The 24,393-nt window shown below is 43.3% G+C and overlaps 1 non-coding gene across 1 annotated transcript; it reads right to left on the bottom strand.

Moving 5' to 3' along the window:
* Positions 1-22,196: 22,196 nt before the first annotated feature.
* On the bottom strand, positions 22,197-22,280 carry Trnas-gga (transfer RNA serine (anticodon GGA)). Its single transcript is given in 2 exon segments — positions 22,197-22,231; positions 22,241-22,280. It is a non-coding gene; the product is annotated as a tRNA-Ser (tRNA).
* Positions 22,281-24,393: the final 2,113 nt, after the last annotated feature.

Below are 24,393 nucleotides of genomic sequence, written 5' to 3'. Positions count from 1 at the left end.
CGAATAAAGGCATTCGCACGTTTCAGCATGTCTGGAGCAGTGGCTGTGACAGGACGTCCCGAGTGTGCTGATCATGGAGCTCTGTTTCTGCACTTCCTGAGGCTGTAACTTTCTTTACCCATAGCCCAACTGCACTCCTATCAACTACAGCATCGCCATACACTGCTCACAAACGTTTATGGACGTTCACTACGGTTTCTTTTTCTGCGCACAAGAATTCAATAACAGCCCGCGGCTTGTAACGGGAGTCGTATGTAGACAACGTTTTGACCCTGTACTATGGCTCTGCCATGTTCCAGAACGGTTCGAAGCTTCACCGGGGCACAGAACAAACATCAAATGAGAAACACCAACAACGACGTTTCTCTATGTATATTAATGGCTTTTTTAAAAAAAAGTGTGCGGCATCACTTGTTGAACGACCCTCGCATATAACAGTTCTGTTTTGTAACACGATTGGTACAGGTTGCAACACTATACTTCGTCAGTTCAGTTACGCTTATTTCATTACTGAAGTGAGCAGTGGAAGCTGTTGGGTGGTGCCTGACATGTTCCCACGCAAGTGGATTTTGGGGCATCCCGTGTTTATTTTGGAGTTGCGGCAGAGAATCTTGCCTCAAGTTTGGTGGCGTTTCGAGGTGGTGCCTAGGGAATGTTGGGTGTGTTGTGGAGTTGCGGTTTCCGGGCGTTATCGCTTAGGTGCGGCCGATAGCGTGCCTTCGCTTCCAAGTGCCCACCTGAAACTTATCAAGTAGCCATGCAGCGTGGATGTCAACGCGGTATCCACAATTTCGTTCCCATGAAACGCGATATTTAGAACTATCTCGACTGTATTTCTGTTCATCCAATCCTGTGTATCGCCTCCTCTATTAGATACTGTGCACGCAACGTGAACCAATAGTAAAAGGCTATTAAAACTCGGCAGCATCACAGTTTGTTTTTGTGTATTTGTAAGAAACATCATGGAAAATTTTGTACTGTTCCGTCTAATTTAATTCTTCAAGGAATTATCTCGTTCGTCACATTGTCTGTTCTTATTGCTTCCCCTCAAGGAGAGTTTGGGCTGAGTACAGAGATCCTCATATTTTGATCATTCGATTCTTGGCAGTCTCATCATTCGCTTCCTAGCTGACGTCCTGTGCTGGCTGTGAAATTTGAAGATGTCACTTTTTGCTATTGCTTTAGGTGTTAGTTCCACATTTCAGAGTCTGTACTCTGTGGAGGTCGGATTTATCTTGTTTGTTGCATCTGTTGTTCATTGGGTTATATCTCTTATTAATTTGAGAATACGACTGGTGGAGGTGAGGAACTCTGTTTTTATTCCTCTTTCAGTTTTCTTAACGATGTCAATCAAATCTCACATAATTAACTTCAGTACTTCATTTTACTAAAAAATGGTTCAAATGGCTCTGAGCACTATGGGACTCAACATCTTAGGTCATAAGTCCCCTAGAACTTAGAACTACTTAAACCTAACTAACCTAAGGACATCACACACACCCATGCCCGAGGCAGGATTCGAACCTGCGACCGTAGCAGTCCCGCGGTTCCGGACTGCAGCGCCACAACCTCACGGCCACCGCGGCCGGCTTCATTTTACTCTTCTGTGTTCTTGTTTTGCAAGAGTCAAACGTAAATAAGATTCCATGTTCCCTCTGAATTCGAATAAATGTTTCGTAATTGTGATATCGACTTCCGTTTATTAACCTTAGTAACTAGAACACCTTATTTCATAAAAAAATAAAGAAGCGACGAAGGAATTAACTTAATGCGAAGGAAAATGGTAAATATAATGTACATGTACAGGCAAACAAATACTTAAAATTTCAGAAAAATTGCAATGATTTGTTCCAGAGAAAGAGCTTCACAAACTGAGCAACACGGTAACCCGTTGGTCCAGCTCTTGCCATAACACGAACACTGATTCTGCTTGCATTGATTGACAAAATTGGTGGACGTCCTCCTGAGGGACGTCATACCAAATTTTGTCCAGTTAGCGTGATATTGTTGTTGTTGTTGTGGTCTTCAGTCCTGAGACTGGTTTGATGCAGCTCTCCATGCTACTCTATCCTTTGCAAGCTTCTTCATCTCCGAGTACCTACTGCAACCTACATCCTTCTGAATCTGCTTAGTGTATTCATCTCTTGGTCTCCCCCTACGATTTTTACCCTCCACGCTGCCCTCCAATACTAAATTGGTGATCCCTTGATGCTTCAGAACATGTCATACCAACCGATCCCTTCTTCTAGTCAAGTTGTGCCACAAACTTCTCTTCTCCCCAATCCTATTCAATACTTCCTCATTAGTTACGTGATCTACCCATCTAATCTTCAGCATTCTTCTGTAGCACCACATTTCAAAAGCTTCTATTCTCTTCTTGTCCAAACTATTTACCGTCCATGTTTCACTTCCATACATGGCTACACTCCATACAAATACTTTCAGAAATGACTTCCTGACACTTAAATCTATACTCGATGTTAACAAATTTCTCTTCTTCAGAAACGCTTTCCTTGCCATTGCCAGTCTACATTTAATATCCTCTCTACTTCGACCATCATCAGATATTTTGCTCCCCAAATAGCAAAACTCCTTTACTACTTTAAGTGTCTCATTTTATAATCTAGTTCCCTCAGCATCACCCGACTTAATTCGACTACATTCCATTATCCTCGTTTTGCTTTTGTTGATGTTCATCTTATATCCTCCATTCAAGACACCATCCATTCCGTTCAACTGCTCTTCCAAGTCCTTTGCTGTCTCTGACAGAATTACAATGTCATCGGCGAACCTCAAAGTTTTTATTTCTTCTCCATGGATTTTAATACCTACTCCAAATTTTTCTTTTGTTTCCTTTACTGCTTGCTCAATATACAGATTGAATAACATCGGGGAGAGGATACAACCCTGTCATACTCCCTTCCCAACCACTGCTTCCCTTTCATGTCCCTCGACTCTTATAACTGCCATCTGGTTTCTGTACAAATTGTATATAGCCTTTCGCTCCCTGTATTTTACCCCTGCCACCTTTAGAATTTGAAATAGAGTAATCCAGTCAACATTGTCAAAAGCTTTCTCTAAGTCTACAAATGCTAGAAACGTAGGTTTGCCTTTCCTTAATCTTTCTTCTAAGATTAGTCGTAAGGTCAGTATTGCCTCACGTGTTCCAGTATTTCTACGGAATCGAAACAGATCTTCCCTGAGGTCGGCTTCTACTAGTTTTTCCATTCGTCTGTAAAGAATTCGTGTTAGTACTTTGCAGCTGTGGCTTATTAAGCTGATTGTCCGGTAATTTTCACATCTGTCAACACCTTCTTTCTTTGGGATTGGAATTATTATATTCTTCTTGAAGTCTGAGGGTATGTCGCCTGTTTCATACATCTTGCTCACCAGATGGTAGAGTTTTGTCAGGAATGGCTCTCCCAAGGCCGTCAGTAGTTCCAATGGAATGTTGTCTACTCCGGGGGCCTTGTTTCGACACAGGTCTTTCAGTGCTCGGTCAAACTCTTCACACAGTATCGTGTCTCCCATTTCATCTTCATCTACATCCTCTTCCATTTCCATAATATTGTCCTCAAGTACATCGCCCTTGTATAGACCCTCTATATACTCCTTCCACCTTTCTGCTTTCCCTTCTTTGCTTAGAACTGGGTTTCCATCTGAGCTCTTGATGTTCATACAAGTTGTTCTCTTATCTCCAAAGGTCTCTTTAATTTTCCTGTAGGCAGTATCTATCTTACCCCTAGTGAGATAAGCCTCTACATTCTTACATTTGTCCTCTAGCCATCCCTGCTTAGCCATTTTGCACTTCCTGTCGATCTCATTTTTGAGACGTTTGTATTCTTTTTTGCCTGCTTCATTTACTGCATTTTTATATTTTCTCCTTTCATGAATTAAATTCAATATTTCTTCTGTTACCCAAGGATTTCTACTAGCCCTCGTGACATATGGTCAAAATCGGGAGATGGTTGACGACCCCTGCCCACAATGCTCCAAACGTTCTTAATTGGGGAGACATTCGGTGTTGCGTCGCATGGCATGCGGTAAATGCCGAGTGGCAAGCTCCAGCGAAAAGTATCCCAATACAGAATTTAACTATATTAAATTTCCAACAAAAAGGTCCTGCTCATTTTTCCTGTAGGACTAATAGTTTACACGTAGCGAGCAAGAGAATACGAAAATCTCGCTCGTGATTTATGAAGGCCAGGTGTAACATTGCGGGCTGCTTAGACCGAGAGTGGTAGGGGCAGCTGAATTATCTTCTATATATAACCAAACGTAATTTACTTCTTCCATTAAACTTCGTCAAGTACACTCCTTTCAGCAAAGTGTAAGTCTAGCTAGTTAATGGCTCACTCTCTGATATAAGATGACTCTTCATATCGGGCACATGAACGCCCACTAAAAGGGAACAGTGCCCTGGCAAAGCGCCAAATAGAATTTCACGCCTGCACAAGGGAAAGCACTTCCGTCGATTCGGATATATTGATGGTGAATCATGAATCCTGGAAAAGTGAGCTACCTGTCATTTGGAAAACGGTTTGCGCAGTGGATGTCAAAACAATTGTCTCTCATAGTGTGGCTTGTACCTGTTGGTAAGGTAACGAGCAAGACATGATAACCCAAAACGTAGTGTAGCAAGAATCAACTTCCGAATCGCGAAGGACTGAAATAACAGAATAAGAACCACGAATACGGCTTCCATAAAATCTAACGCTATCACGGCGTTCCTAAAATTCGGACGACGCCTAGTCAACTGCATCCTACCCAGTCAGTTAAATTCAGACACGGTAGTGAGAACACTTACCAGTCTTCACCACGCCCAAGTCTGAAACGGAATTTCCCGATGAACTTTGCAACTCTCCCCAGCCTGCTCATCGCCAAAATTAGGCTTTAAATGTCTCGAAGATATCCTCGTTTAAGTTAATGGCGTCCCAAGAAAGAAAAGACTGCAAGAAACACCAGCAGCGAATCATGGGGCGCGGTTATATTTTCTATTCAAACCCCCACCGTAACCGAGAAAAATCCATACTATAATATCACCGCCCCATCCCATGTTGAGGAATGAAATAGTGAAGGCAGCAGAGGATGAAATAGGTAAAAAGACGAGGGCTAGTAGAAACCCTTGGGTAACAGAAGAAATATTGAATTTATTTGACGAAAGGAGAAAATATAAAAACGCAGTAAATGAAGCAGGCAAAAAGGAATACAAACGTCTCAAAATTGAGATCGACAGGAAGTGCAAAATGGCTAAGCAGGAATGGCTAGAAGACAAATGTAAGGATGTAGAGGCTTATCTCACTAGTGGTAAGATAGATACTGCCCACAGGAAAATTAAGAGACCTTTGGAGAAAAGAGAACCACTTGTATGAATATCAAGAGCTCAGATGGAAACCCAGTTCTAAGCAAAGAAGGGAAAGCAGAAAGGTGGAAGGAGTATACAGAGGGTCTATACAAGGGCAATTTACATGAGGGTAATATTATGGAAATGGAAGAGGACGTAGATGAAGATGAAATGGGAGATATGATACTGTGTGAAGAGTTTGACAGAACACTGAAAGACGTAACTCAAAACAAGGCCCCGAGAGCAGACCACATTCCATTAGAACTACTGACAGCCTTTGGAGAGCCAGCCCTGACAAAACTCTACCATCTGATGAGCAAGATGTATGAGACAGGCGAAATACCCTCAGACTTCAAGAAGAATATAATAATTGCAATCCCAAAGAAAGCATGTGTTCACAGATGTGAAAATTACCGAACTATCAGTTTAATAAGTCACAGCTGCAAAATACTAACACGAATTATTTACAGACGAATGGAAAAACTGATAGAAGCCGACCTCAGGGAAGATCAGTTTGGATTCCGTAGAAATGTTGGAACACTAGAGGCAATACTGTCCCTACGACTTATCTTGGAAGAAAAATTAAGGAAAGGCAAAGCTACGTTTCTAGCTTTTGTAGACTTAGAGAAGGCGTTTTACAATGTTGATTGGAATACTCTCTTTCAAATTCCGAAGGTGGTAGGGGTAAAATACAGGGAGCGAAAGCCTATTTACAATTTTTACAGAAAGCAGATGGCAGTTATAAGAGTCGAGGGGTATGAAAGGGAAGCAGTGGTTGGGAAGGGAGTGAGACAGGGTTGTAGCCTCTCCCCGATGTTATTCAATCTGTATATTGAGCAAGCAATAAAGGAAACAAAAGAAAAGTTTGGAGTAGGAATTAAAATCCACGGAGAAGAAATAAAAACTTTGAGGTTCGCCGACGACACTGTAATTCTGTCAGAGACAGCAAAGGACTTGGAACAGCAGCTGAACGGAATGGACAGTGTCTTGAAAGGAGGATATAAGATGAACATCAACAAAAGCAAAACGAGGATAATGGAATGTAGTCGAATTAAATAGGGTGATGCTGAGGGAATTAGATTAGGAAATGAGACACTTAAAGTAGTAAAGGAGTTTTGCAATTTGGAGAGCAAAATAACTGATGATGGTCTGGCAATGGCATGGAAAGCGTTTCTGAAGAAGAAAAATTTGTTACATCGATTGTAGTTTTAAATGTCAGGAAGTCGTTTCTGAAAGTATTTCTGTGGAGTGTAGCCATGTATGGAAGTGAAACGTCGACGATAAATATTTTAGACAGAAGAGAATAGAAGCTTTCGAAATGTGGTGCTACAGAAGAATGCTGAAGATTAGATGGGTAGACCACGTAACTAATGAGGAGGTATTGAATACAATTGGGGAGAAGAGGAGTTTGTGGCACAACTTGACTAGAAGAAGGGATCGGTTGGTAGGACATGTCCTGAGACATCGAGGGATCACCAATTCAGTATTGGAGGGCAGCGTGGAGGGTAAAAATCGTAGAGGGAGACCAAGGGATGAATACACTAAGCAGGTTCAGAAGGATGTAGGCTGCAGTAGGTACCGGGAGATGAAGAATCTTGCACAGGATAGAGTAGCATGGAGAGCTGCATCAAACGTGTCCCAGGACTGAAGACCACAACAACACCATCCCTAGGGTCATCGTCAGCCTACAAGACAAGAGGAAACGCTTTACCTTCCATTCTGACTATTTTTGGTATACTTTGACCACATAAATATACCACAAGATATGGTGCACATTTCACTCGGTACACACGCAACCGTCGCTGCTGGCGGCGCCTATTCGTTTTTATGCTTTACGTGGCTTCTTCAGTGCATTACACCTCAAAATCTAAGGTGGTAGGACCTGCTACGTGAGGGACCCTTCAGGCCACAGTGCCACCAATACACAAATTTTTACAAAATTACACCGACAAACTGAAAGAGGATGTAGAAGTTGTATCCAGGAACAAATTGACGGTAGGAATCCATGTTAGGAATCGAAGCTGAAGAGTGTCGACGTAATGGGCGCCGGCTCTGCCGCTAATCCTCCCAAGCATGTGTGAAGTTGTACGCGAAAAGACTAAGGGCAGTCCGAGACCAGCGGTTTTTGATATTCGATGATCGCGACTGATTGCTAGGATAGCTAATAGAGTAGATGGAGCTACACTGAAGCACCAAAGAAGCTGGTATAGGCATACACATTCAAATACAGAGACATGTAAACAGGCAGAACGCGGCGCTGCATTCGGCAAGGACTATATATGACAACAAGTGTCTGGTGCAGTTGTTAGATCGGTTACCGCTGCTGCAATGGCAAGGTATCAAGACTTAAGCGAATCTGAAAGTGGTGTTATAGTTGGCGAACGAGCGACGAGACACAGCATCTCCCAGGTAACGAAGTGTGGGGATTTTACCGTACGAGTGTACAGTGAATAGCAGGAAACCAGTAAAACATCAAATCTCCGACATCGCTGCGACTGGAAAAGGACCTTGCAAGAACCAGCCCAACGACGACTGAAGAGAATCGTTCAGTGTGACAGAAGTGCAACACTTCCACAAATTTCTGCAGATCTAAAAGCTGGGCTGGGCCATCAACAATTCTCAGCCTGCGAACCCTTCAACGAGACATCAACGATATGTGCTTTCCGAGGCGCAGGCCCACTCGTGTATCCTTGATGACAGCACGACACAAAGCTTTACATCTCGCCTGGGCCCGTCATCACCGACATTCGACTGTTGATGACTGGAAACGTGTTGCCTGATCGGACGAGTCTCGTTTCAAATTATATCGAGCGGATGGGCGTCAACTGGTGTGGAGACAACTTCATGAATCCATGGACCCTGCATGTCAGCAGGTGACTGATCAAGCTGGTGGAGGCTCTGAAATGGTGTGGGGCGTGTGCAGTTGGAGTAATATGTGAAGTCTGATACGTCTAGATACGACTCTGAACGGTGACACGTATGTAAGCATCCTGTCTGATCACCTGCATCCATTCATGTCCATTGTGCATCCCGACAGACTTCGGCAATTCCAGCAGAACAATGTGGCATCCCAGGCTCCATAACTGCTTGAGAGTGGCTCGTGAACACTTTTCTGAGTTTAAGCACTCACCATACATGAACATATTTGATATACGTGGGATGCCTTGCAAAGTGCTGTTCAGAAGAAGTCACCACGCGTCGTACTCTTAGGGATTTATGGACAGCCCTGCAGGATCCTTTATTGTATGATTATATGATAGCGGAACAAACACTGGTCGCAGTTTCTGTAAAATATCGGGGAGTATGCGTATGGAACGATTTGAAGTAGAATGATCATATAAAATTAATTGTTGGTGTTGCGGGTGCCAGGTTGAGATTCATTGGGAGAGTCCTTAGAAAATGTAGTCCATCAACAAAGGAGGTGGCTTACAAAACACTCGTTCGACCTATACTTGAGTATTGCTCATCAGTGTGGGATCCGTACCAGGTCGAGTTGACAGAGGAGGTAGAGAAGATCCAAAGAAGAGCGGAGCGTTTCATCACAGGGTTATTTGGTAAGCGTTACGGAGATGTTTAGCAAACTCATGTGGCAGACTCTGCAAGAGAGGCGCTCTGCATCGTGGTGTAGCTTGCTCGCCAGGTTTCGAGAGGGTGCGTTTCTGGATGAGGTATCGAATATATTGCTTCCTCCCTACTTATACCTCCCGAGGAGACCACGAATGTAAAATTAGAGAGATTCGAGCTTGCACGGAGGCTTTCCGGCTGTCGTTCTTCCCGCGGACCATACGGGACTGGAACAGGAAATGGAGGTAATGACAGTGACACGTAAAATGCCCTCCGCCACACACCGTTGGGTGGCTTGCGGAGTATATGTAGATGTAGATGTAGGATTCGTGATGTCAGTTCCCTCCAGCACTATTTCAGACATTAGTTGGGTTAATGACACGTCGTTTTGCGGCACTTCTGTGTGCTCACGGGTGCCCCACACGATATTAGGTATGTGTAGCAGTTTCTTTGGCTCTTCAGTGTAAATTACCATTTATTCCGTTTGTGCAGGAAATTGAATACATTGTAGTAAGTATACAACATGTGAAACAACCGTTAGGAACTAAGTGTTTCACTGTGATCGAGGCTGTTTTCTTCACTCGTTTAAATTGGATTATCGGATGGCTGGTGACCCTCAACAATATTTTCACCACTTACGAGTTAAATACATTTATAGCAGGTGCTAAAAATACCTGCTTCCAGCGTCGCAGCACGTGTGAGATTTATGTATCATTGACTGCGGCACTCGCCAAAGATACCGGGCATGGTGCGGTCAACGTCATACGCTGCATGTAGCCTCGCCAGTAGATCTTTCGCTGAATCATCGGGGCTTCGTACATAACGTTCTCTTCACGGCCCCACAGTAGGAAGTCCAACGGGTTGAGGGCGGGCGACAGAGGAGGCCACATGACAGGGCCACCTCGACAAATCCAACGATCTCCAAACATCCGTCCGATTTGGGTTCTGGCATCTCGACTGAAGTTTGTGGCTGCCCTAACGTACTGGAACCACTGAACGTAGCACCTCCTCTAGTAATTCCGGCAGCACTTCTCGAATGAAAGTTCCTTTGCTGTCACCTGCGAGTCGAGGGGGAAGCATATTGGAGCCAATCAAAGTACAGTGTGTACTTCCGCTGATCAGCTCGTTCGTGGCTGGCTTGGGGGCTCGCCTCTGCCCATACATGGCAACTGTGGGCGTTGAACATACGCTCACACGTGAAGGACGTTGAACCATGAATTTACTTTCAAAACCTTTTCTTAAGAATCTATTTTATTTACTAGCGATTCATCAAGAACATTAACACATTCAATCACACTATGTGAGCGTGGAAGATGGGTAACTGATGAAAAAATTAATTTTTTTTTCAGTAAATGGAAATTTTATTCCTAAAAGCACTTTTTTAAAAACTGATTTAAAATTATAATCAGAAAGCGCCCTGTAAATATCAAGTTACAATTTATTCAGAGGCAGATATAACTTTTTTTAATTTTATTTTATAGCGTGAGCTTTCGGGCTGGGAACCTTGCCGCTCCCTTTTAACACGGCCGTAGTCACGACCGCTCACAACAGCCTCTGAAAGACTACACTGGTGCAAATCTGCAACACACCACATTACTTTAACTAAAAATTTTAACAACTCACACAAACATATAAACTATGCACCCCGTAAGAGAGATGGAAATGGTACAATACACTCACATTAAAAATTATTTGCCACCGAAAGTGCAACTTGTTTTTAATAGAACTCTTACGGTGGAAGGATGGCAACTTTATATACTAAAAGACCATTTAAATAAAATCCATGAAATGCAGTTTTACATAAAATGTACCAACATGCTCCACATTACACATATACCACCTCGCAAGATGATAGGCAACATTAAAACATATTTCAGGAATTCGGCCTTTACATCTTACGCAATAAATTCGTTAACACCGAATCCGACAAACATGACAGAGGCAGCTATTAACTTATGGCAGATTGACAGGGGGATTACTGAACAACCAGAACCGCAGATTGCTCTAATCCGCCCTGACTCCACAAGGGCAAACGGACCACCCAATTCATAAATAACCACCTTCCCCCGGGTGGGCAAACGGAGAAGAATGGTGGGACTACCCCGAAACAAGCGGTTGGTAACCGCACAAAGAAAACAGAATTTAACAAGTAAATGACACAACATATCTCAAATCACTTAACTTATAAACTGCGATTTCTGGCTAAGACCTGGCGCAGCACCCCTCAACGCTCTCCCGAACCGTCCGCTGCCAGCCGCTTCAACGGACGCAGGAAGGCGCGCCAATCTTCCGTCTCACGGCGTCGCAGCTCGCACTGCACTGCACTGCACTGCAAATCACTGGTTTCATCGACCAGGAGTGGGACAGGCTAAGCAGCGAAGCTGCTGTTCCTGTGTGGACCTCAGGAATTTTGTATGGCCTCACTGTTGGTTTGGCCTATGTGAGCGGCCGCGTGAGGGCGGACGCTGCGTCGAAAGCGTCATAGGGGCTGCGGGAGAAGCTACTCCCGCAGCAGATCAGGCCAACGCGTGGTTGGCCTGCGGTGGACTTGGTGTCCAAGTCCGCGTATGAGATGACTGCTAGAGTGTTCTGCGGAGGCATAGAACACCCTGGCGGACTGTCTGATGCGATCCCGTAGCAACGGGACGCCAGCCTCCTCATGAAGCAGCCTCGTGGAGTACCGAGGCGGCTTGTGAAGAGCGAGTCGCAGCGCCCGATTTTGGACACGCTGGAGCATCGCAACGTGCGACGGAGCGGCATTCCCCCACACCACGGCGGCATACTCGAGTACCGGCCGGACAAGGGCCAAGTACACGGTCAGACCGTGCCGAGGGGGGAGAGTGGACGAGGGGTTCAGCAGCGGGTCGCAGCTCGCCCCTGCCAGCCCGATGCCGTGGGTTGACTCCTGGTGCTCTCGTGTCGGCCGCGAAGCCACAACCCCTCGCTGTGCGGCGCAGCCCACTGGACTCGCGAGGGGACCTCACATGCGCCGACGCTCAAGGCGGACCAGTCATGTTGTGTCTCAGCGCGCGACCGACCAACCGACCGATCCAACCGCCAATGACCGTTGCCCAAGCAACTCGATCAGACTGGCGGCCTAACGCGCAGACTCAGATGCAGGAACACAGCCCCGACCGAGCGACCACCAGCAACTGGTGAGGCGAGACTGACCCAGCCTCACTCCGACTGACCAACTGCCACTGGCGAGTTTATAGCGCCCCTTAAATGCACATGAACAGGCAACCTTTTCCCTTTTCCACCAGATGGAGAAACCAAAGCTGCGATTGCCACAGCGGCGCCACCGCCAGAAACGGAGGGCGACTGCTTCACAATACGCGCTGCGGCGCGCTCTTCAAAACAGCAAATTTTACCACGGCTCAGACTTCTCGTTCGTGAACAACACAAACGCAGTTTAATACGGATACCTTACGGAGCGCTGCACGAACAAGTCCACACGCGTTAGCATAATCGTGGGCCAACGGTACCTGCATCTTCTGAAGATGGAATGAATACCTTACCGTCTCATGCATCACCCGCGAAACCGCCGAGTGCAAAGCTTTAGAGTGGGTGCTTGCCGATGAGTCTGCGTCGAAACTCTCCAGTACTTTTCCGTAAATTTTGGCGTGCGTATGCTTTGCATGCGACCTGTGAAACCACCCGTTTCACGCAGCTGCCGCCGTAAATGTGGAATCGTGCAACTGTCGCCTTTTGGAATATCGTTGCCCACATACGCGTGATTCTGAGTGCCCATTACGCTCGTCACAGGTGAACATCTCCATGCTGCGATTCACTAGCAGACGACGAACTACTACTGAGTGCTGTGTTTCTACCGCAAATTTATGTCGATCCTCTCTGCTGGTACCGTTGGTACCAGTCTTTGCATTAACTTGTGACACGCATCTATCGTCCAGAGTGCTGTCAAGTATATTGCGAGACGCTCTGCCCGCAGTACGTAAATGTACAGAATCACACCTGCTGCCGGATGGGAGGCAAGCAAGTCTACATTGCCTGAGGACCAAACGGACTAGTCACCCAGATGGCACGCTATCCGTGTGTATACACCATCACGCAAACACTGCACCAGGCGGACAATACCATTATTTTAGTAAAATCTCACTTGCTTATTCCTTTCCATGGTTCAAATGGCTCTGAGCACTATGGGACTCAACTGCTGTGGTCATAAGTCCCCTAGAACTTAGAACTACTTAAACCTAACTAACCTAAGGACATCACACACATCCATGCCCGAGGCAGGATTCGAACCTGCGACCGTAGTGGTCGTGCGGTTCCAGACTGTAGCGCCTTTAACCGCTCGGCATTCCTTTCCATGTTAAGAGGAGATTCAGAACCATACAAATTATAGAAAGGGATGCACATACATACAGGGCTATTACAAATGACTGAAGCGATTTCATAAATTCACTGTAGCTCCATTCATTGACATATGGTCACGAGACACTACAGATACGTAGAAAAACTCATAAAGTTTTGTTCGACTGAAGCCGCACTTCAGGTTTCTGCCGCTAGAGCGCTCGAGAGCACAGTGAGACAAAATGGCGACAGGAGCCGAGAAAGCGTATGTCGTGCTTGAAATGCACTCACATCAGTCAGTCATAACAGTGCAACGACACTTCAGGACGAAGTTCAACAAAGATCCAACAACTGCTAACTCCATTCGGCGATGGTATGCGCAGTTTAAAGCTTCTGGATGCCTCTGTAAGGGGAAATCATTGGGTCGGCCTGCAGTGAGCGAAGAAACGGTTGAACGCGTGCGGGCAAGTTTCACGCATAGTGATGTGAAAGATTCAGTGTTCAAACCTCCTCCACCAAGAAACGTGCCAGAACTGCGAGCTCGCATCAACAATGCTTTCGAACTCATTGGTGGGGACATGCTGCGCCGAGTGTGAGAGGAACTTGATTATCGGCTTGATGTCTGCCGAATCACTAAAGGGGCACATGTCGAACATTTGTGAATGCCTAAAAAAACTTTCTGAGTTTTTGTATGTGTGTGCAAAGCATTGTGAAAATATCTCAAATAATAAAGTTATTGTAGAGCTGTGAAATCGCTTCAATCATTTGTAATAACCCTGTACATATACAGGGTGGTCAATTGATAGTGACCGGGTCAAATATCTCACGAAATAAGCATCAAACGAAAAGACTACAAAGAACGAAACTCGTCTAGCTTGAAGGGGGAAACCAGATGGCGCTATGGTTGGCCCGCTAGATGGCGCTGTCATAGGTCAAACGGATATCAACTGCGTTTTTTAAAATAGGAATCACCATTTTTATTACATATTCGTGTACTGCATAAAGAAATATGAATGTTTTACTTGGACCACTTTTTTCGCTTTGTGATAGATGGCGCTGTAATAGTCACAAACGTATGGCTAACAATTTTAGACGAAAAGTTGGTAACAGGTATTTTTTTGAAATTAAAATACAAAACGTAGGTACGTTTGAACATTTTATTTCGGTTGTTCCAATGTGATACGTATAACTTAGCGAACTTTTCATTTCTGATGACGCATGCTGTTACAACGTGATTACCTGTAAATACCACATTAATGCAATAAATGCTCAAAATTATGTCCGTCAACCTCAATGCATTTGGCAATATGTGTAACGACATTCCTCTCAACAAGCGAGTAGTTCGCCTTCCGTAATGTTCGCACATGCATTGACAATGCGCTGACGCATGTTGTCAGGCGTTGTCGCTGGATCGCGATAGCAAATATCCTTCAACTTTCCTCACAGAAAGAAATCCCGGGACGTCGCATCCGGTGAACGTGCGGGCCATAGTATGGTGCTTCGACGACCAATCCACCTGTCATGAAATACGCTATTCAATACCGCTTCAACCGCACGCGAGCTATGTGCCGGACATCCATCATGTTGGAAGTACACCGCCATTCTGTCATGCAGTGAAACATCTTGTAGTAACATCGGTAGAACATTACGAAGGAAATCAGCATACACTGCACCATTTAGATTGCCATCGATAAAATGGGAGCCAATTATCTTTCCTCCCATAATGCCGCACCATACATGAACCCGCCAAGATCGCTGATGTTCCACATGTCGCAGCCATTCCGGATTTTCCGTTGCCCAGTAGTGCATATTATGCCGGTTTACGTTACCGCCGTTGATGAATGACGTTTCGTCGCTGAATAGAACTCGTGCAAAAAATCTGTCATCGTCCCGTAATTTCTCTTGTGCGCAGTGGCAGATCAGTACACGACGTTCAAAGTCGTCGCCATGCAATTCCTGGTGCATAGAAATATGGTACGGGTGCAATCGATGTTGATGTAGCATTCTCCGACGTTTTTGAGATTCTCGATTCTCGCGCAATTTGTCTCCTACTGATGTGCGGATTAGCCGCGACAGCAGCTAAAACACCTACTTGGGCATCATCATTTGTTGCAGGTCGTGGTTGACGTTTCACATGTGGCTGAACACTTCCTGTTCCCTTAAATAACGTAACTATCCGGCGAACTGTCCGGACAGTTGGATGATGTCGTCCAGGATACCGAGCAGCATACATAGCACACTCCCGTTGGGCATTTTGATCACAATGGCCATACATCAACACCATATCGACCTTTCCCGCACATGGTAAACGGTCCATTTCAGCACGGGTAATGTATCACGAAGCCGATGCCGTCCGTACTGGCGGAACGTTACGTAATAGCACGTACTTATACGTCTGTGACTATTACAGCGCCATCTATCACAAAGCGAAAAAAGTGGTCCAACTAAAACATTCATATTTCTTTCCGTACTACACGAATATGTGATATAAAAGGGGGGTTCCTATTTTAGAAAAAACGCAGTTGATATCCGTTTGACCTCTGGCAGCGCCATCTAGCGGGCCAACCGTAGCGCCATCTGGTTTTCCCCTTCAAGCTAGACGAGTTTCGTTCTTTGTAGATTTTTTCGTCTGATGCTTATTTCATGCGATATTTGGCCCGGTCACTATCATGGACCACCCTGTATATGTATATATGTATGTATGTATCTACATATGCATCATGCATGTTCCAAATCTCCTCCTAAACCACTGGACCGATTTCAACAAAGTATGGTACGCATATCAGGTACTGTCTGGGAAAAATCGCCTAGGGGGGTATCAACAACCCACTTATCGTATGGGTGGGGTGCGAGTGAAAAAGCAATGTTATCCACGACGAGAGAATACGCGTGCTTCAGTCATCCAGTATTTGAAAATGAGAGCACTTGGAGACTTTCAGAAAGCTTTACACACAATTTCAATCCCTTACGAACCTTTTTCTCGCTGTCGACCCCCGCAAACTGATGAAAGGCAAAAAGTTTATTGCTAACTTCATTTTCGCTGTTCATGCAGTGAAACTGTCACATGTAGCATGACATTTTAATTAATTGTTTCTGTATTACTCAATGTATTCGTGACACATTTTGCGGACAGTTTTTATACATAACACTGAACGACCCAGAAAAACTGCAACATTGTACAACGTTTAATTCAGGAGACATGAAATCATAAACACTGAATGCGTGAAAAGCTATCGCGCTGTGCAACAAGTTTTGAATTTATTACTTCGTTGCTACTAACTCTACTCCAAACATTTTTTGCAAACAGTATTTACATTTAGAGATGAATGTACCAATAAGAATAAATCATTCTACGACTCATGGTTCAGGGAATATGACGTTATAAACGCTGAGGCGCGTGAGATACTGCCACGTCGTTTTTACACTACTGGCCATTAAAATTGCTACACCATGAAGAAATGCAGATGATAAACATGTATTCAGTGGACAAATATATTATACTAGAACTGGCATGTGATTACATTTTCACGCAATTTGGGTGCATAGATTCTGAGAAATCAGTACCCAGAACAACCACCTCTGGCCGTAATAACGGCCTTGATACGCCTCGGCATTGAGTCAAACAGAGATTGGATGGCGTGTACAGGTACAGCTGCCTATGCAGCTTCAACATGATACCACATTTCATCAAGAGTATTGGCGTATTGTGACGAGCCAGTTGCTCGGCCAACATTCACCAGACGTTTTCAATTGGTGACAGATCTGGAGAATGTGCTGGCCAGGGCAGCAGTCGAACATTTTCTGTATCCAGAAAGGCCCGTACACGACCTGCAACATGCGGCCGTGCATTATCCTGCTGAAACGTAGGGTTTCGCAGGGATCGAATGAAAGGTAGAGCCACGGGTCGTAACACATGTGAAATGTAACGTCCACTGTTGAAAGTGCCATCAATGCGAACAAGAGGTGACCGAAACGTGTAACCAATGGCACCCCCATACCATCACGCCGGGTGATACGCCAGTATGGCGATGACGAATACACGCTTGCAATGTGCGTTAACCGCGATGTCGCTAAACACGTGGTTTGATACTTAAGTGGTCCCTCAAAATAAAGAGATCTAACATTCCACTTGTAATTAAAAAGGAGTTGTAATAATGACAGAGGAGTTGACTGGTGGACCTGTTACTGAACTTTTTGGTCTATAAGCTAAAAGTATGAATTGGAGGCCGAATCAAGATGCATAATGTACTGAGAAAAGGCTCTGAAACCGTCTCTTGTTAAGGTATTAACTACTGATGATTAATGGCAATGTATGTTGATTTCTGAAGTTAAATCAACAGTACACCATGTAATCCACTTCAAGCATCATGTAGTTTTTACACTGAAGTAGTACAAGCTAGGTGTATCTACAGAAGATGATAAATGCTTTATACTTCTGGACAAAGTGAACACCTTAGGAGGGATCACAACCACCTGAAAACATGTTAATGACTGATTTTATTTTTATTTAATTAAATGTAGGAAATATAATTTGATTTGTAACTGATTTTAGTGCATATGTGGAAAATGTAAAAACATTAAATATTAGTTGTAAATGATGTGAACACTTTACTTTGAGGCCACTACTCCCCAAAAATGATGATGACTGATTTTGTTGCGTATGTACGAAAATGTTAAAACATGAATTGTGACTTATAGCTGATTTTTTGTGTGCAAGTATAAAAACATTAAGTGTCATTTGTGACTGATGAAATCATTAAATGTAATTTTTAATTGATTTACTGTATAGAAATAAAAAACACATAATACATTAAACTTAAATCTCATAATGTTTGCAACACTTGAGCTAAAATTTTGAAATGTTACTGGAAACACAAGTTACGTATCTTGTGACACTGAAATTAACGAAAGATTAAGTGCAAAACAGAGAGAAGTGAAGTTTACTTATGAGGCAGTACAATATTTACATAAACATGATTTTAGTGAAGCATAAAACAGAGAGAGCTGAAATTTATTGATAGAATATTGGGTGCTTAAGTGTTTTGTGATAATTATACAAAGGTGGAATATTGCGCTATCTCTCCCTCCTCCCCGCCCCCCCCCCCTCTCACGCTCTCTCTCTCTCTCTCTCTCTCACTCTCTCTCTCTCTCGGTGTGCGTGACTATGTGTGTGTGTGTGTGTGTGTGTGTGTGTGTGTGTGTGTGTGTGTGTGTGTAACATGCTCTGTATTAACGGCTGTTAGCACAAGTGCACTAGTTCAACCATCTTGCATTTTTTGAATTTCCCTCCACTCCTGTCTTGGATTTTGAATTTCCCACCACCGGTATCTCACATTTTTTAAACTTTCCCACCAATGCCATCCTGCGTTTTTGGATTTCCCACCACTTACATCGAGAGGGCTGACTACCGGCGGCTGCTTGAATTGTGCACCAAAGGCCCCGTAGCCATTCTGCTCTCGTGAAATGGCCATGGCATGGGAAGTCAGAGAAGATGTACACAGAGGCTTATCGGCAGTCGATCTACGATGTACTACTCACGAACGTAGCAGGAAAGTACAACCCCTGATAAACATGCCATAAGGTTGTACTACAGAAGTAGATATCGTTGTAGTTATGAAAAGTAGTTCTCCCAGAAATTTCTGTTTGCATCTGAATATCCTTTGTATCTGCAGAAGTATCAATAATTTTCATCCAAACTATAGATCTCATCTATGGAACTCTTTCACAGATTTTAATAGATAATGTAGCGTATTCGCGGCCGCATGAGGCTCTGAGGAAAGCATATAACCGGAGCGTAGGTGAACAGAAAATTATTCTAGCGACGATACATTCCAGTATGATCCTGCTGCCTCAGTAAGGTCATATTTCAAAATCAAGAATGGACAGAATTTATAAAATGTTTTTCTTAAAATTAAAACTTATAAAACAATATTTATAACAATGTAAGAGGGACTGCATTGTCGTAGCACAGTCCATTTTAGAATGTATGTATCGGGAAATAAGTTATTTAGAAATGACAATTTAAAACAGTTTTTTAAGTCTATCGATAGTTGCTTATTATTTCATGATTTCCAGTTTCATATCTATTAAAAATATAAAAGGAAATTGGGCTGTGGACGTAATCTTGATTTGTAAGTATTACGAAGCTACGCACAGCAAGTATTAACAAAAACAAAATTTGTATGACATACCATATTCGTTGTTACACAGTAACTCTTCGTAGAGAAACACTGTGATTTTCACTACCGTACATCTTTTTAATGCCTAACGCTTTAATGTATGCTTCTTATTTGAGCACAAGTTGTAGAACGCATTTTACTCTGTGCTTGAAACAGCAAAAATAGCGAAGGAGGTTTAATCTTTTGGTTGTGTGTATTGGTTGATCTACAAAATCTTAGCAAACGACTTCTTAAAAAACGTTTCTTGAAAATCTTTATTTTACCCTGTGCTACGTTTGTTCCACTTTTCCTAGTAGTTAAGCTTCATTGTCATTCATTATAGTTTTATCCACCTACTAATGGCGTTTAGATATGTATTGCATCAGCTAACTTCAAGAGCGCTTTTTCCAGAAAACCGGGCATTATACAACACCATTTGGGCTGTTATTACATTTTTTGTACTGTTAAGAAAAAAAATAAAGTTGCGTGCTACCCCTATGCTTTAATTCTACTTAATATTTAATCGGTGCAATATTTTTGATATTAATAAAAGCCCATTACGTGTGCTAATGGATTTTAAATATTCCAAAAACAGATTTTCGTTGAAGTGTAACGATCGAAAATCTTAAGAAATATTTTTTTTTCTTTCTCTTCTTCAAAAATCTTCGAAGAAGCTGTTTATAATTAAGTACAATTTAGAAAAGAGATCCGATTTCTTCTAAAATATGTTTCTCTTTTCCCTTCTCGATCGTATTTTAAAACCGGTCGATAATGTTCAGGTAAGGGCTTCACGTCAGTAACATATTTCATACAGACGTACATGAAACGGAACACCTAGGCTATTCCAGTCCCGTAACGATCTCACTAAATCCTTCTGCATCTTTTTGAAATACTAAACTGCTAGACTGTCTGAGTTCTGAGGAAGACAATTGCGCCAAGGCCAAAACGTCGTTATTTTAGATTTACACCACTTTAATTAACTTGAAAGGTGACTCGTCAATACACACAGAAGCATTTTAATGGGATGTACTGAACTGTATTCTGAACCATGGAAGCGTGAATGTAACAACATATATTTACAGACAGTTGAATATTTTGCATTTTGAGCCCATTGATATTTTATCTGATCAGAACGTCTTTCTCACGTGCAACGAGTGAGAGCTTGAAGCGGGTTGATCAGTCTGCCGTTTTGAATGTGGTGTTGAAAACGCTCGTTGAGAGTTGTACTCATAGGCGCGCATGGTACAATTCAGTACAAAATTCTATAGCAATTTTTTTTTCATTCTTAATTCAAGCGGTTTCTTTGTTTTCTAATAGTTAGTGCTAAGTGCGACTTTTCTGTCTAAGAACACCTACAAAAAGACTTTTTGCTTTCTTCTTGTGCTATTTTTAAGGTGTATGTGATGGTTGTAGTCTGGAAAAAGGCATAACTTAAATTTACATCTACATGACTATTCTGCAATTCACAATTAAGTGCTTGACAGAGGGTTTAGGCTACTCCTCTACCGTTCCATCCTTGAACAGCGATCGGGAAAAACGAACACTTAAACCTGTCCACACTAGCTCTGATTTCTCTTATTTTATTATGATTTCTCTTATTTTATTAGTATTTAGTTCTCCCTAAACAGGTGGGCGTCAACAGAATGTTTTCACACTGAGGAGAAAGATGGTGATTGTAATTTCATGTGAAGCTCCTGCCTCAGCGAAAAACGTCTTAGTTTTGATGACTACAACCTCAGTTTGTATATCTTATCCGTGGCACTCTCTCCCCTATTTCGCGATAATACAAAACGAGCCCCCCTTCTTTGAACTTGTTCGATGTTCTTCGTCAATCCTATCTGACACGGATATCACACTGCACAGCAGTACTCCAGAAGTAGACGTACAAGCAAGCGTATTGCAAGGAGTATCTTTATTAAAACCATCACATTTTCCAAATGTTCTGCCAATAAATTGCAATCTTTTGTTTCCCCCCCCCCCCCCCACAGTATTATCTACGTGATAGTTCCGATACAAGTTATTCGTAATTGTATTTCACGAGTATTTAGTTGCATTTACAGCCTTCAGATTTGCGTGACTTATCGTGTATCTGAAATTTAGCAGATTCGTTTTAGTGCTCATGTGGATGACATTACACTTTTCATGATTTAGAGTTCAAAAATAGTTCAGATGGCTCTGAGCACTATGGGACTTAACTTCTGAGGTCATCAGTCACCTAGAACTTAGAACTACTTAAACCTAACTAACCTAAGGACATCACACACATCCATGCCCGATGCATGATTCGAAACTGCGACCGTAGCGGTAGCGCGGTTCCAGACTGTAGCTCCTAGAACCGCTCGGCCACTCCGGCCGGCAATTTAGAGTTAACTGCCACTTTTCGCACCATACGGATATCTTATCTAAATCATTTTGCAATTGGTTTTGATCGTCCGATGATATTACCTGACGGTAAATGACAGCATCATCTGTAAACAGTGTAAGAGAACTGCTCGGACTGTCTCCTAAACCTTCACGTCGATCAGGAACAACAGAGGGTCTATAATGCTTTCTCGAGCGACGCCAAATATTACTTTCGTTTTATTACATGAGTTCTCGTCAGTTACCACCAACTGAGACATTTCCGGCTGGAAATCGCGAATCCAGTCACACACCTGAGACTCCACTCCATAGAACGCAATTTAATTAGAAGTCGCTTGTGAGGAACGAAATGGTTCAAATGGCTCTGAGCACTATGGGACTTAACTTCTATGGTCATCAGTCCCATAGAACTTAGAACTACTTAAACCTAACTAACCTAAGGACATCACACACATCCATGCCCGAGGCAGGATTCGAACCTGCGACCGCAGCGGTCGCACGGTTCCAGACTGTAGCGCCTTTAACCGCTTGGCCACCCAGGCCGGCTGTGAGGAACGGTGTCAATAGCCTGTTGGAAATCTAAGAAACCAGTTTGACGGCCACTGTCGATAGCAGTCATTACTTCGTGAGAATAAAGAGCACGTTGTCTCTTACAAGAACGACATTTTCTGAATGCGTGTTGACTGCTTGTCAATAAAGAGTTTTCTTTGAGGTGATTCATAATGTTCGATCACAGTATACGTTCCAAAATCTTACAGCAATTGCTCCGTAATTCGGCGAATTACTTCTATTTCCTTTCTTTAGTACTGCAAAATTGCAGTTTCTGATTGCGGATCTAGCTACGTACAAGCGGTTGTGTATGACTGTTAAGTATGGAACTATTGTATCGTGAAAGGAACCTGTCCGGTATAAAATCTGGACCGGAAGTTTTGCTTTACGCTAATGTTTTAAGCTGCTTCGCATCATGAACGATATATACTTCTAAGTTACTCATATTGGCAGTTGTTCCTGATTCGATTTCTGGAACATTTACGTCGTCTTCTTTTCTGAAAGAATTTCGAAAAAACCGTGTTTATTAACCCTGCTTTAGTGGCGTTGTCATCAATAATATCACGATTGTTACTGCGTTGTGGATGTATTGACTGCGTCTTTGCACTGGCGTAATGAACATTCGGTCTGAATCTCTTTGGGTTTTCTGCCGGATTTCGAGGCAGATTTTCGCTGTAGACACTATTAAAAGCATCTCGCATTGAAGTTCGTGCTAAATTTCGAGTTTCTGCAGCACTTGGTCAACCTTGGGTGAAGGCTGCGTTCTTTTAAATGTGGTATGCTTTTTTTTTTCATTCCTTCTGCGGTAGTGTCCTCATCAGGTTACAGATGTCGTGGTTAAAAAAGAAATACGGTCCATGCTGTTCTTTCACTGCGTAAGTACATTATGACGCTTGACAGATTTCGAAATTTCGTGTTTCTTTTTCATAATTAAGAAATGTGTAAATCAGTCAGTTCATTGGAGGTGAGGGTATCATCTGCAGTGCCCCAGGGAAGTGTGATAGGTCCGCTGTTGTTTTCTATCTACATAAATGATCTTTTGGATAGGGTGGACATCAATGTGCTGCTGTTTGCTGATGATGCTATGGTGTACGGGAAGGCGTCGTCGTTGATTGTAGGAGGATACAAGATGACTTGGACAGGGTTTGTGATTGATGTAAAGAATGGCAGCTAACTACAAATATAGATAAATGTAAATTAATGCTGATGAATAGGAAAAAGAATCCCGTAATGTTTGAATACTCCATTAGCAGTGTAGCGCTTGACAGAGTCACGTCGATTAAATATTTGGGCGTAACATTGCAGAGCGATATGAAGTGGGACAAGCATGTAATGGCAGTTGGGGGGAAGGCGGATAGTCGTCTTCGGTTCATTGGTAGAATTTTGGGAAGATATGGTTCATCTGTAAAGGAGACAGCTTATAAAAAACTAACACGACCTATTCTTGAGTACTGCTCGAGCGTTTGGGATCCCTATCAGGTCGGATTGAGGGAGGACATAGAAGCAATTCAGAGGCGAGCTGCTAGATTTGTTACTGGTAGGTTTGACCACCACGCGAGTGTTACGGAAATGCTTCAGGAATTCGAGTGGGAGTCTCTGAAGGATAGGAGGCGTTCTTTTCGTGAATCGCTACTGAGGAAATTTAGAGAAGCAGCATTTGAGGCTGACTGCCGTACAATTTTACTGCCGCCAACTTATATTTCGGGGAAAGACCACAAAAGTAAGATAAGAGAGATTAGGGCTCGTACAGAGGCATATAGGCAGTCATTTTTCCCTCGTTCTGTTTGGGAGTGGGACAGGGAGAGAAGATGCTAGTTGTGGTACGAGGTACCCTCCGCCACGCACCGTATGGTGGATTGCGGAGTATGTATGTAGATGTACAATGTTGTAGTATACAATAACATCAGTTAATAGAGATTGTGGTTGCAAGGCGCGCGAGTGTTCCTTCGCTGTTGAGTACGTCGGCGCAAAAATGTTTGCGTCGTTCCACCAACATGCCGAAACTCACACCGACTTCAAATCTAGTATCCTCTAGCGTACCGTTCCACAGAGTAGCGACATGCAGCGCACTCGGTGCTGCGAACCGGAATCACGCTCGTGGGCGCT

The sequence above is a fragment of the Schistocerca cancellata genome, chromosome 1 (assembly GCF_023864275.1).
Source record: "Schistocerca cancellata isolate TAMUIC-IGC-003103 chromosome 1, iqSchCanc2.1, whole genome shotgun sequence".
Taxonomy (NCBI): domain Eukaryota; kingdom Metazoa; phylum Arthropoda; class Insecta; order Orthoptera; family Acrididae; genus Schistocerca; species Schistocerca cancellata.
Note: the sequence above shows the minus strand (reverse complement) of the source record. Positions and strands in the feature narration are given on the sequence as shown.